This window comes from Rattus rattus, chromosome 1, assembly GCF_011064425.1.
Source record: "Rattus rattus isolate New Zealand chromosome 1, Rrattus_CSIRO_v1, whole genome shotgun sequence".
Classification (NCBI taxonomy): Eukaryota; Metazoa; Chordata; class Mammalia; order Rodentia; family Muridae; genus Rattus; species Rattus rattus.
Window position 1 is genome coordinate 149345472 of NC_046154.1, and position 12071 is coordinate 149357542.

The following is a 12071-nucleotide window of genomic DNA, read 5'->3' on the forward strand; positions in this document are numbered from 1 at the left end:
CAAGGAAATTAAAATCAAAACAAAACTGAGCTTTCACCTCACACCAGTCAGAATGGCTAAGATCAAAAACTCAAGTGACAACAGATGCTAACGAGAATGTGGAGAAAGAGGAACACTCCTCCATTGTTGGTAGGACTGCAGACTGGTACAACCATTCTGGAAATCAGTCTGGAGGTTCCTCAGAAAATTGGACATTGCACTACCTGAGGACCCAGCTATACCTCTCTTGGGCATATACCCAAAACATGCTCCAACATCCAACAAAGACACATGCTCCACTATGTTCATAGCAGCCTTATTTATAATAGCCAGAAGCTGGAAAGAACCCAGATGCCCTTCAACAGAGGAATGGATACAGAAAATGTGGTACATGTACACAATGGAATATTACTCAGCTATTAAAAACAATGACTTTATGAAATTCATAGGCAAATGGATTGAACTAGGAAATATCATCCTGAGTGAGGTAACCCAATCACAGAAAAACACACATGCTGTGCTCTCACTCAGAAGTAGATATTAGTCCAAAAGCTTGAATTACTCAAGATAAAATCCACAGACCACATGAAGCTCAAGAAGGATGAACAAAGTGCAGATGCTTCATTCCTTCTTAAAAGGGTGAACAAAAATATTCACAGGAGGGGATATGGAGACAAAGTTTGGAGCAGAGACTGAAGGAACAGCCAGTCAGAGCCTGCCCCACATGTGGCCCAGATATAGATATAGATATAGATATAGATATAGATATAGATATAGATATAGATATAGATATAGATATAGATATAGATATAGATATAGATATAGATATAGATATAGATATAGATATAGATGGAGAGAGAGAGAGAGAGAGAGAGAGACAGTGAGAGAGAGAGATTCACCCCAAACTAGATAAGGTTGATGAAGCATGCTGACAGGAACCAGATATAGATGTCTTCTAAGAGACACAGCCAAAGCTTGTCAAATACGGAGGTGAATGCTAGCAGCAAACCATTGAACTGAGAACTGGACCCTTTTTGGAGGAGTTAGAGAAAGGATTGAAAGTGTTGATTGTGCTTGCAACCCCTTATGAACAACAATACCAACCAACCAGAGCTCCCAGGGACTAAAACACTACCCAAAGACTATACATGGTCTAACCCATGGCTCCAGCTGCATATGTAGCAAAGGATGGCCTTGTTGGGCACCACGGGAAGGAGAAGCCCTTGGTCCTGCCAAGATTGGATCCCCAGTGTAACGGAATGTCAGGTGCATGGGAAGGGGGGTCGTGAATGGGATTTGGAACACCCTTATATAAGAAGGGGAGGGGGGTGTGATAGGGGGCTTATGTCCAGGAAATCTGGAAAGGGAATAGCATTTGAAATGTAAATAAATAAATATTCAGTAAAAGGAAAAGAAAAAATATGATATTGTCATACAGAACCACAGGTGTGACAAGTACAGGATACTCTTAGGCATTTAATTTGCCTAACTAGGAACTCAGTGAGGTACTAGATACAGACCCCCAGAGTCCTCAAGGAAAGGAATTTGACATAGCAAGTTTACACTCAAGGTCTTGAGTATAGTTGTAAGTTATTTCCTCCATTCAACTTTATTCCCGAGTACACAGTGCTGGATAAACAGACCTACTGGCAGACTGTTTTAAGTGGTATTATAGGCACCTACAAGTCCACAGTATGCAGTCTCAAAGGAGATGAAGCATCTTCCATGCATCTCATAATTGTAATTTCCTGTTTATTCAAGGTAAGCTTCTTGCTGACCAAGACTGGAATCAAACTTAAGCTGTTTGTATCCACAAGAGCTGATGCTTCAGGGATCCTCCCTGTTTTAAGCAAGCTGTGTTTATCCTAACTTCCTTGAGGTTGACCTTGCCAGTTTCCTTCATTCCGTTTGTGCTCTTTTGCTCTGTTTATACATTTCTTCCAACACATCCCATGACTGCAGCTGCTGGCACGCCGATGTGCCTTCTCCTTGCCTGTCAGTCACACTGTGTATCTTCTCCCATTTTCTGCCATGCACAGTCTTCTGATTACCCAGTAGTAGCTATGCACTGAATTAAACATGAAGCTGACAAGGTCTGAGCTTATAAAATAAATAAGACAATTCTTTGCATCCTCAAGCTTATCATGAATGACTCACTTCCCTGAACCTAAAAATTGCTCTAGCATTTTAGCAATTTAACTTGGGGAAGAGGGGACTGAGCCTAGCTGCCACTTTATACCCTCACTGTCAGCACAGCTACCTACCCTGACCCCTACCCTAGTCTTGCTGTCTGGCACTAAAGAGTGACCTGTGTTTTACTCTGCATTACAGTATCTTTCAGAATGTTCCTATGAATGACAGAACCTTTTGTCGTCAAAGCAAACATTCAAGAAATGCTCAGTTTTCATTTCTGACTAATCTTCCAATTAGTCGACATGCTGTCGACTAATCTTTTTATTTTCCTGTGTCAGAGTGGTCAGGCGGAGATAGTTTAAGAATTGACAGAAGAGAATTTAACCTGGCCTGGGCACTCTTGATGTGGGCAGCGACCACACATTCTGAGAGTGTCTTGCAATCTTCTGACTAGATGTCTGAGTAAGCTGGGTGGGTGAACAGTGGCAGGAGATAAACAGGTCAGATTGGGTGGAAAGTCTAGTTAACAATTAACTGATGGCTTTTCACAGTTTCTATTTCTGTGATCTCATCATCCTTGCACGCCATCGCAAACTTCCATCAGTCTTCAGCGCTGTTTCTCTCTATTCCAGTTGGGCCGACCTTGGCGCTATTGGCATCATTGCTGAGTCACAAATGCAGCTAGAGATTTAGCATCGTGCTCTTAGACGCAGGGAGCAGTTCCGCATCCCCTTCGTTACAATCGACTTTTAACTCTTTACTGAGAAAATTGCTGCCTTCATGTAGACTTCAGAAGTCCTAAAGGGCAGAGTATAGAGCAGGCCGTAGAACCCCATCTGGGACCAAGGGTCCCACTTCTAAGGGTCCCTACTTCTATGGGATGTTACAGAAAGGAGTCAGACACGTCCATCCTGCACCATTCCCTCCTAGGAAGACTTCTATCGAGTCGTGAAACAACCATCACTAACACCAGCTTGTATATAGAGTATTGAATTTAAAAACTGATCATCAGCAGAGATGGTCCGTATTAGGGAACTTCTTCCTCCTCTTATTCCTCCTCTTCCCCTAGGGCCTCTAGTCCAGGCTACTGGACTATCTAACTATCTAACTGAACATGTAATCCTCCTGCTTCAACCTCTTAGATAGGAGGATCACAGTTTTGGCATTCTAGACAAGCACCCTATCAACTAAGGTATTCCCAGGCCTTGGTATTGTTTCTTTTAATTCCTGTGTTTTGTATTCCATGTTGATGAGACAAATTACTGCTCGCTCTCTCTCTCTCTGGATGTTTTAGGCACATTTTTACATTTCTGCTTTCAAGTCTCTCAAAGCCCTCATTCATAGATGAAACTATATCACAAGACAATAACAAGTTTGGAGAGTTCTATGTAGAAGGTATCATTCAGAAATGGGAGGAAATATGAATGTTTATATAGAGAAGGGAGAAATGAAAGAATTCTACAAGATAGTGTCTTCTTTTAAAAAGAGGCCATGAAGTAAGAGTAAGTAAGAGTAGGAAAAATTGATATATCTCAGAAGACTTGGGGGAGGAGTAGGGACAGAGATGAATAAAATAAATTGTACAAATATATGTATATGAATATGAGAAGAGGAAAATTTTGACACTAAGAAGACCAGTTTGGAGCTTTGTAAGATTTTGTGTGTAAAACTGACTACAGACCTTTGTTAGTGGCTTTTCTGTTGCTTGAGATAAAAGGTTATTTTGACTGATAGCTTCAGAGGCTCCAGTCCATGACCAGCTGGCCCCGTTGCTTCAGGGCTGCAACAGAAGGAACCACCTGAAGAGTGCTTGGTAGAAGAGGCTCGTGTTTCATGGTGGTCAAGACACAAAGGGGAGTGAGAAAAGGGAGCCTGGGTCTAGAATCCCCTGTAAGAGCAACTTCCTCACACTAGACCTCACCTTGGGTAAGAGAGGTTATCCCTGAAGGAACCACAGGCTAGGACCTAATTTGACCTTTGGTGACATTCAGAATTTAAACTGCAAAATAGACACCTCCTATAAAAATGCTAAAAACTGTCTTAAGTTAGGTGAAAAATAATATAGATATCATTATCATACTCATATTTGAGGTTCTATGAGACAGTGAGTCTGGGACAGCTGTCAAGACTCAGAATAAGACATCAGCAAAATCAACACACAAAAAAACAGCAAAAACGGATTAGGTAACCTGTCTTTCTTATCTGGAATAAAGATATTCCATGTGCATCTGTGATGAGATTAAAAATGCCATCCAACATTCATATCCAAGTAATTATTATCAATCACTGCCATCTAGTGTTAACCAAATGAAGGGAGTTTTCTATATTATTTTATCTTTTAACTCATTTTCCAGACCTGCACATCTGGATTAAAATGGAACATGTGAACCATCTTTCTGGCATGTAGAGTGTTATATTATAATGTCTGCACTCTGCTACACCAGGTGATTTATGCTACACCAGGTACAATTTGTAGCTCAGGACCCCCAATTACTCTCCTTTGTGTTCTCTGGCTGTCGTCACAAAACTGGTTTGTGACTTTTGCCTTCAGACACCACAGTCTCCTAGGACTGAATGCATGAGCTGCCAAACAGTTGGTTTATAATTCATAAATGAATTAAAAAAATAATTGAGAAAAGTACTGCTTCGATTTTTTTGTAACCGAAGATTAAATATTTGCTTAAATAAGATTTCAAACTAAGAACAATTTTGTAATATATTAAAAATGTTTGACCTTCTTGGAGCTAGGGATATGGCTCAGTGGGTAGAGTACTGGCTGTGAAAGTTCAAGAACCTGAGTTCAGTTCTTCAGAGCACACATGGGCCTACGATAGCATGCATATGTAATCCCAGTGTGCCTATAGCAAGATGGAGGGCAGAGACGGAAATGTCCCTACAAGCTGTTGGCCAGTGAACCTGGTATACAGTATACCAGAACAGCAAGTGATCCTGTCTCAAACTGGACTGACACCTGAGGTTGTCCTCTGACTTCCACGTGCTGTAACACACACACACACACACACACACACACACACACACACACACACACACACACACACACACAGAGAGAGAGAGAGAGAGAGAGAGAGAGAGAGAAAGACAGAGACAGAAAGAGACTTTTTAAAGCATATTTGGGTTCTGAAGGAACTTAGAGAAAGCTTACTGAATTCCATTTTTATGTTTTCCTTAACAGTAATGAACTCTTCACCTCAAATCCTTAAGAACTTTACTGTTTCAAACCTTTCTAGTTACTGAGCTCCTTACGTTCTATTCCAGCTGTCTTAGTGAACTTATTAGACAAAAATATCAACAGAATATTATAGTGAAAGTACCTAGAAATGAAGCAAAGAAAATAATTTACTCATAACAATTAATCTAAGTAATCTACTTTGGCAAACAGTTTCTGAGCTCGCTTTATCTGGTTTCATTTTGATAAGCTGCATGATAATTTCACAGAAGTGAAACTAAGGAAGGTATGAGACATTCAATATCATGCTGTATAAAAGAGAGAAATATGTCACCATACTTCTGGACCTTGAGAGAGAGCTGAAGATTGAATCCTCTTCTACTTTCTGGATCAGGAGGAGGAAAAAATGTCATCACTTGGAAGAAGGACCTTTTCTATTGTTAACAGATTTATTGGATCAGTGTTACTCTTCCTAAAGAGAACATTTGCATTTTTTTGATGTGAGTGTTTCCTCCCTCTAAAACTCATGTTGAAATTTAGTTTCCTTTGTAATATCACTAAGGGGTAGAATATTAAGGAGCAGGTTAAACCACGGAGTCTCAACCCTTCGCGCGGGGGGGTGGGGTTATTGATGTTGTAAAAAGATGTACTTGGCACCTCCTGCCCTCTTTCTCACCTGTCACCCTCTTCCATTGTGATGTGTACTAAGGAGAACATTATTAAGTATTGGCATTTTGGCAATGGACTTGTATTTAGAACCCTAGGAGCATAACTCTGTATACTAGGAAGTATCCATCCGCAGTGCTATTACAGCAGCACAGAATGGAAGACGGCATTGTCCAATGTCTTTCTTCTTCCTATGTTAGGGTTCTCCAGAGAAACAGAACCAAGAGAACAAGCATGCATCCATAGAACAAGCTATAGTACAGTGTGGGATATTGGCTCATGTGATTGCAGAGACTAAAAACTCCTCAGATCATCTGTTCACTGAGGTCTGGCGGAACTAGGAAAGTGCTCCCATTCCAGGCCCAACAGACTAAAGGTAAGGATGCTGAGGGTAATGATTCTGTGGTTTGAGTCTGAAGCCCAGGGTACTGGGGTCCAATATTTCAGGACAGGAAAATTGATATTCCTGCTCAAGTGGAGAGACTGCTCGCTCTGGCACCACCCTTCTCTTCTCCGCAGGTCTTTGATAGACTGGATAACAGATGCCCTTCAACATGAAAGGGTGATCTTCACTACTCTACTGATTGAAAGGTGGACGTGCTCAGGGAACAACTCTATGGAGTTTTGTTTGTGGTGCTGGGACCGGAATTCAGAACCTTGCACATGTGAAGCAGCCAGTGCTCTACCTCCGAGATGTAATCATCCTTTGCCATCCCTTTTAGGTTTTGAGGACCTTGTTAAGTCGGCATGCAGTGCCTGTGAAAGGGAAAGAAGCAGAAATGGAAGTGGGGGAAGGTGGGTGTGGGTAGTGTAGGGGGCCTGAAGGAGGCTAGCGATTCATCGACCTCAGGTGGCAGGGCAGCGAAGGCAGTGAAAGTGACTCTCCAGAGGCAGATTAAGTGAGACAGCTCATTTTAATAGGACAAAGGCTATTTAAACATTTGGGGTAAATAAGGACTATGGGGTCTATGTACAGCATTGGTGGGGGGCCAGGGTGTGTGGATGCCTCATTAGCATCAGGAGAGATTCCAGGAATGACCTCATAAGGAGAGAAGAAGTTCAACTTGGCAAACTTTCTACTTGACTTTTTCCATGCTACATGTGCCCCACAGGGACAGGAAGGTCCAGGGCAGAGGTGATTGACCCTACTCTTGCCTATCGAAGGATAAGACTTCCAGAGTTTGGATGTGCCTTGACCCCACTCTTGATCCAGGTCTGCTCCCCCAGTCCCACACAACTCCACTCGTTACCCTGTCCATTCCATCCCTGGGCTCCCCTGCACTTATAGTACTTCTTAGATGAGAGTTTACACCCAGTTCTACATGTGGATCTTATTAAACTGCAGAGTCTGCTCCTGTAGCTCAAAGTGAGGTTTGAAGTGCTACATGCTACAAGCTTCCATTGTTAGTTCCCCACACGTTGGATTTGCAAGGTAAAAGAACACAATGGAGAGACAGGAAGAAATATCTGATACTGGGGGAACCATGATACGATAGACATTTCCTCCTAGGGTCAACAGGTTAGACAAGTGTGCCTTTGAGTGTGAAATGAAAGAATGAGGGAGACAGCCACTTGAAGAGTGGGTTACAGTGAAAGAGTAACAAGGCTACATTTAAGTAGCTAAGCAGGATAGATCTCATGCAGCTGAAGTCAGTCCAGGAGATGAGTCAGATCACAAGGGACTCAGGGATGGTGTCACAGCCCTTCACTGACATTTGGGCCAAGGTTATGCAAAACATTAAACTCTCATTAGTCATTTTGAACGGTTTGCAAGTGATGAAAACTGGAAGATCAAAATGTGAACAGAGATAAAAAGAGGCACAGCTGGGTCAAGAGGAGGAGGTGACATTTACCTAGGAAATACAACCATCTACTGATGGGAACCATAAGCTCTGCTAGCCCATAGACCAGCTTCCTGGCCAGGCCCTGGTCTAGTTTGAACACCTGTATCAGTCCAGCGGCTTCCACCCTCTGCTGACCGCCTCATCTTAGCAGACACTCCTGGCTACTTGGCAACTATGTTTTAATAACCTTTGCAGGTCACATGGCTCATAAGCGTAGGGCTGGGTTAGACTAATGCAAAGTGTGATAAGACTTTTCATGTGTTTCTGTATGACTCATTTCTACCAGGACTAAGTTGCCTTATTTCGATAATTTGTTGAAAGCAAGAGGCTGATAACAAGAATTCTTTGTCAGCAAAGTCTTCATTACTGTAGTAATAATTTTATCTGAATTCGTGCTTTCCCTTGGGTTCTCTGCCACAAATCCCTTTTGCTACTTCTGCAATGTACATCTTGTTGTTTACATACCCTTCTTTAACAGATTCTGGAAACTGGATTTCGTCACTCAAATGGAGTATATTTTGTCTTCCTCTATTTTTTATTCTTTCCATTTATTATCATACATGATCTTTTAGGTCTTGATAATGTTTTTGAACTTTCGTGGACCCTAGTTTATTTAGTAATTTGTTCTTTTTTTTTTTTTTAGTGTGTGTTTGTATGTGCATTGGTAGGTGTTTTTGTATAAATTATAGTCTTCATTATCTAATACTTGAAAAGTGTTTCTCTATATATTTATTTATGTACTTAACTTTGCTTCCAGTAGAATTGATATTTTTATGAAAAGCAAGGCGGCTTTAATATGCCCAGCATCCCCAGCTCAGCACCTGAACTGTAAAGTTCAAACAGCTCGACTGTTTGGATAGCTGTCAGTGATCAATACAAAAGACAGAATCTGCAGGTAGGATGGCTGCCCTGGTCTTTAGAGCTTGAGCTTCACTGGTGATAGTTATTGAATGTTTGAATTATTTTATATGAGGATTCTCCCTCGAATCCTATGTTATACTACACTCAATGATAACTGCTTTTCTTGCCCAACAGGCATCCATACACACGTGTACACAGACACTCGTGAACACACACATACACATACAGTTAAGATGTTTCAGGCTGTAATGGCCTGAGAGAACACAATGGTGTTGAGTCTGCTGTGAAAGTACACAGTGAACTGAGTGGCAAGAATCATGGAGTTAGAAACAAATCCTCTGCCATTTTATTCTGATGTTGCTAGGTTGGAGTATCATTTCTGTATGTGGGCAGTGAGTTAGTTCTTCAGTTTCTGGTTCTCTCAGTCTACCCTTCATGACCCCTGCCCAGATCCTGAAGCAGAGTTTAGTAGAAAGCTGGTCATCTGGACCTGGGTCAGGAGCTGTGCCTTAAGTCCCACTGCATATGCTGGCTAACTGGTTTTATAAATGTTTTTTAGTACATTGGTAGTTTAGAGAAAAGCATTTTCTTATCACAGTCAATGGTTAATTGTTTTGGAAGGATGTAGCAATGTCTAAACTGATTTTAAAATCATATTGTGCCTAAAATATTAAAATAGGATGGTGGCTTAAACACATTGAGCAAATAGAGAGCCTGAGAGATGCTTTATAAGCACTAATATCTATACCTAGTTCTCAGATGATGTGTTTTCTCCTCATATTCCTTTTTAACCTCCTTATGAATTATAGTCCTATGAAATCAGATGATGAGGGAGATGAAGTCTACTTCAGTCATATTAAAAGAAGCAAATTCCCTGTTTTAGTGTTTACAGCTTACAAAATGTCATGTTGACTTGATGAAATAGTCATGGGACATTTGGTACCTGAATCAAATCATGCCTAGGAAATTCAGAGCCACGCAAGAAGACACTGAAATAGGATTTGATCACTGAATTTGTGAGATATATGTACATAGATCATATTTTTCTTAATATGGAACAAAAACGAAAAAATTAAATAAGTGAGTAATCTTTCAGATCTTTGCAAATAATGTATTTTGCACACTGGCTAGTATTTTCTGAGTGCTATGTGACAAGTCCCTTGAAATACTGCACTGCTGTTAACTAATCTTTCAGGCAGCTCTGTGAGACGTGTGCTTTAATCTTACACCAAGCTACAGAATGGAAGGGGCTAGGAAGTCACTTCTCAGGGAAGCCCAGTGGCTTCATTGTCTGCTTAGGGAAGCCTGCAGGCGGGTTTCATGCCCTATGTCTCCTAGACTTCCAATACCCCCTTTTATAACGAATGCTTCCCTGCATGAATCCGGTTAGTAAGGTAAGCATGAAGCCATTGGTAAATAATGTTTTTTGCTCATTTTTGGGAGAGAATGTAGGTACACAACGAGAGCACAACATCTGAAAAGGTGTGCTGTGCTCTTCTCTCAGTGATGTGACTTCAAGCCTGGGATTCAACATGGAGGTACCATGATTTTCTCTCATAAAGCAGGAATGGTGCTTATAGCACATCCATGTGGTTTTGAGACTCTGAATAGTTAAGACATGGGTTTTCTAGCAGTGTCTCATACAAAGGAACCTCACAAGCCTTTCTTTCGCTACCATTATTTAATCTGGTCATATTGAAGTGTCTCAGACGGTTTAAAACACTCAGTGGGTTTTTCTGTGTGTTTAGTGCCTGACTTACTGAGGGTTTAAGTCCAGGCAGCTGAAGAATGTGGTTAGCAAGGTGAGCAAAGATATGCAGATAAGAGCAGTGATTAACCAAAAACTAATAGTAACTGGAGAAAGAGAATGCCTCAAGGATTGCTGAGAGCTCAATTAATTGAGTGTGGCTGGAAAGATCAGTTGAAGGCACACTGTAAAAGAAATTAAAGAAAACTGACTGGAACACATTACTGTTGATGACTTGGTGGCTAAAAGAGCCCTGGTACCTGACAATGTAAAGAAGGAATCCTACAAAGAAGGAAAATTCCTTGCTCAGCATGCAAGTCTTTAAGGGAGAATTAGAATGTGTTGGTCTGTGGATTTATTTCTGAAAGTAAAACTTGCCATAATTAGAAATTGATTTCCCAAAATAAAGTCCTTTTATGTATGATGGTATACTTTTCAGTAATGATATATACATTATGTTAATTTTTCCCTAAACGTGTTATTTTAATGTCTCATGAATGAGTTTCAAAATCACTTGGTGGTGATCTGTAGTGATTGGTGAGTTAGTGTCCAACTATGTTTGTTCATTTGAGTCTGAGGTGAAAGTAGGATTAAAAACATTGGTATGTTTTATTTTAGTGAAAGCGTTCATAGAATGTGTTGTTTATATTATAGCCTGGGTAATGGACTCTAGGAGTATCTCAGAGCGTCCATTTATACCAAGATGTTGATTAACTTTCGAGTAATTTAAAGAGTAATTAATGTCTGCTTCTATCCGCTGTACCAGTTTTCTTAAATAAGTATGTACTGAGAGAGGTAAGCTGTGTACACATTGTCTAAGCTTACCAGTGCTCCATTGGAACACATGTTATTGCTATCATTATAGAGATAAGGCAATCAAAGAGTTACTGAACTAGTAGGGACTAGAGTCCATCCAAAGGCCCATACTGTCCTATTCTAAAGTACAAACTGTGTTTTCATCCCCACCATAGTTAAAAGTAATAAAAAATAATGCAGAGTGAAGGAGTGAGAAGAGAAAGCATGACTGTGTGGCTCCTGTAACACTGCCTCTCCTTGGGAAGAAGTCTGCTGAGTAGGACGGGCCCAATGGTTCAAGGGCATGAACCACTTCTGAGACCGTTTCCTTACCTTCTTTTTCTAGCCTGTACTTGTTTCTAGCCTGTATCTTGATTTTATTTGATTCACATTTGTGTTTGTTGAGCATCTGTTATGCACAATGTGTTATCCTAGAACCTGCACAGGCTATGGGGAAAAAAGCAAAGAAAGCTGTCATATTTTGTATTACCTAAGAGTGAAGACAGAGGTGAACAGGAACGGTCTAGGTCATGCCTGGCTATGGGTTGGAGGCAGGTCATCATCACCACTATAGCGGAAGTAGAAGAGACATCTGTGTCAGTCTACGAGAGAGCAGGAGCACAATCCAGGAAGACTTCGATGTCAAGATACCACATAAACTATGCCTTGAAAAACTTGGAGAGAGAATAAACTGTACAGAAGACAGAAGGAGGGAGATGGAAATCATGAATTTGTGGACCAAGAGTGATTTACCTACCAGAAAAAGAGTATAAATTCGGCCTAGAATGTTGTGCTACTTCTGTGGAGGAAGGAAATCTTCATGACCTTTGTTCTTTAGTTATTGATACTGGGAAATAAC

The 12071-nt window shown here is 40.9% G+C and overlaps 1 pseudogene; it reads left to right on the forward strand.

The window, feature by feature from the left end:
* The first annotated feature begins 10202 nt into the window (after positions 1–10202).
* On the forward strand, positions 10203–10742 carry LOC116905375 (annotated as a pseudogene).
* The last annotated feature ends 1329 nt before the right edge of the window (positions 10743–12071 follow it).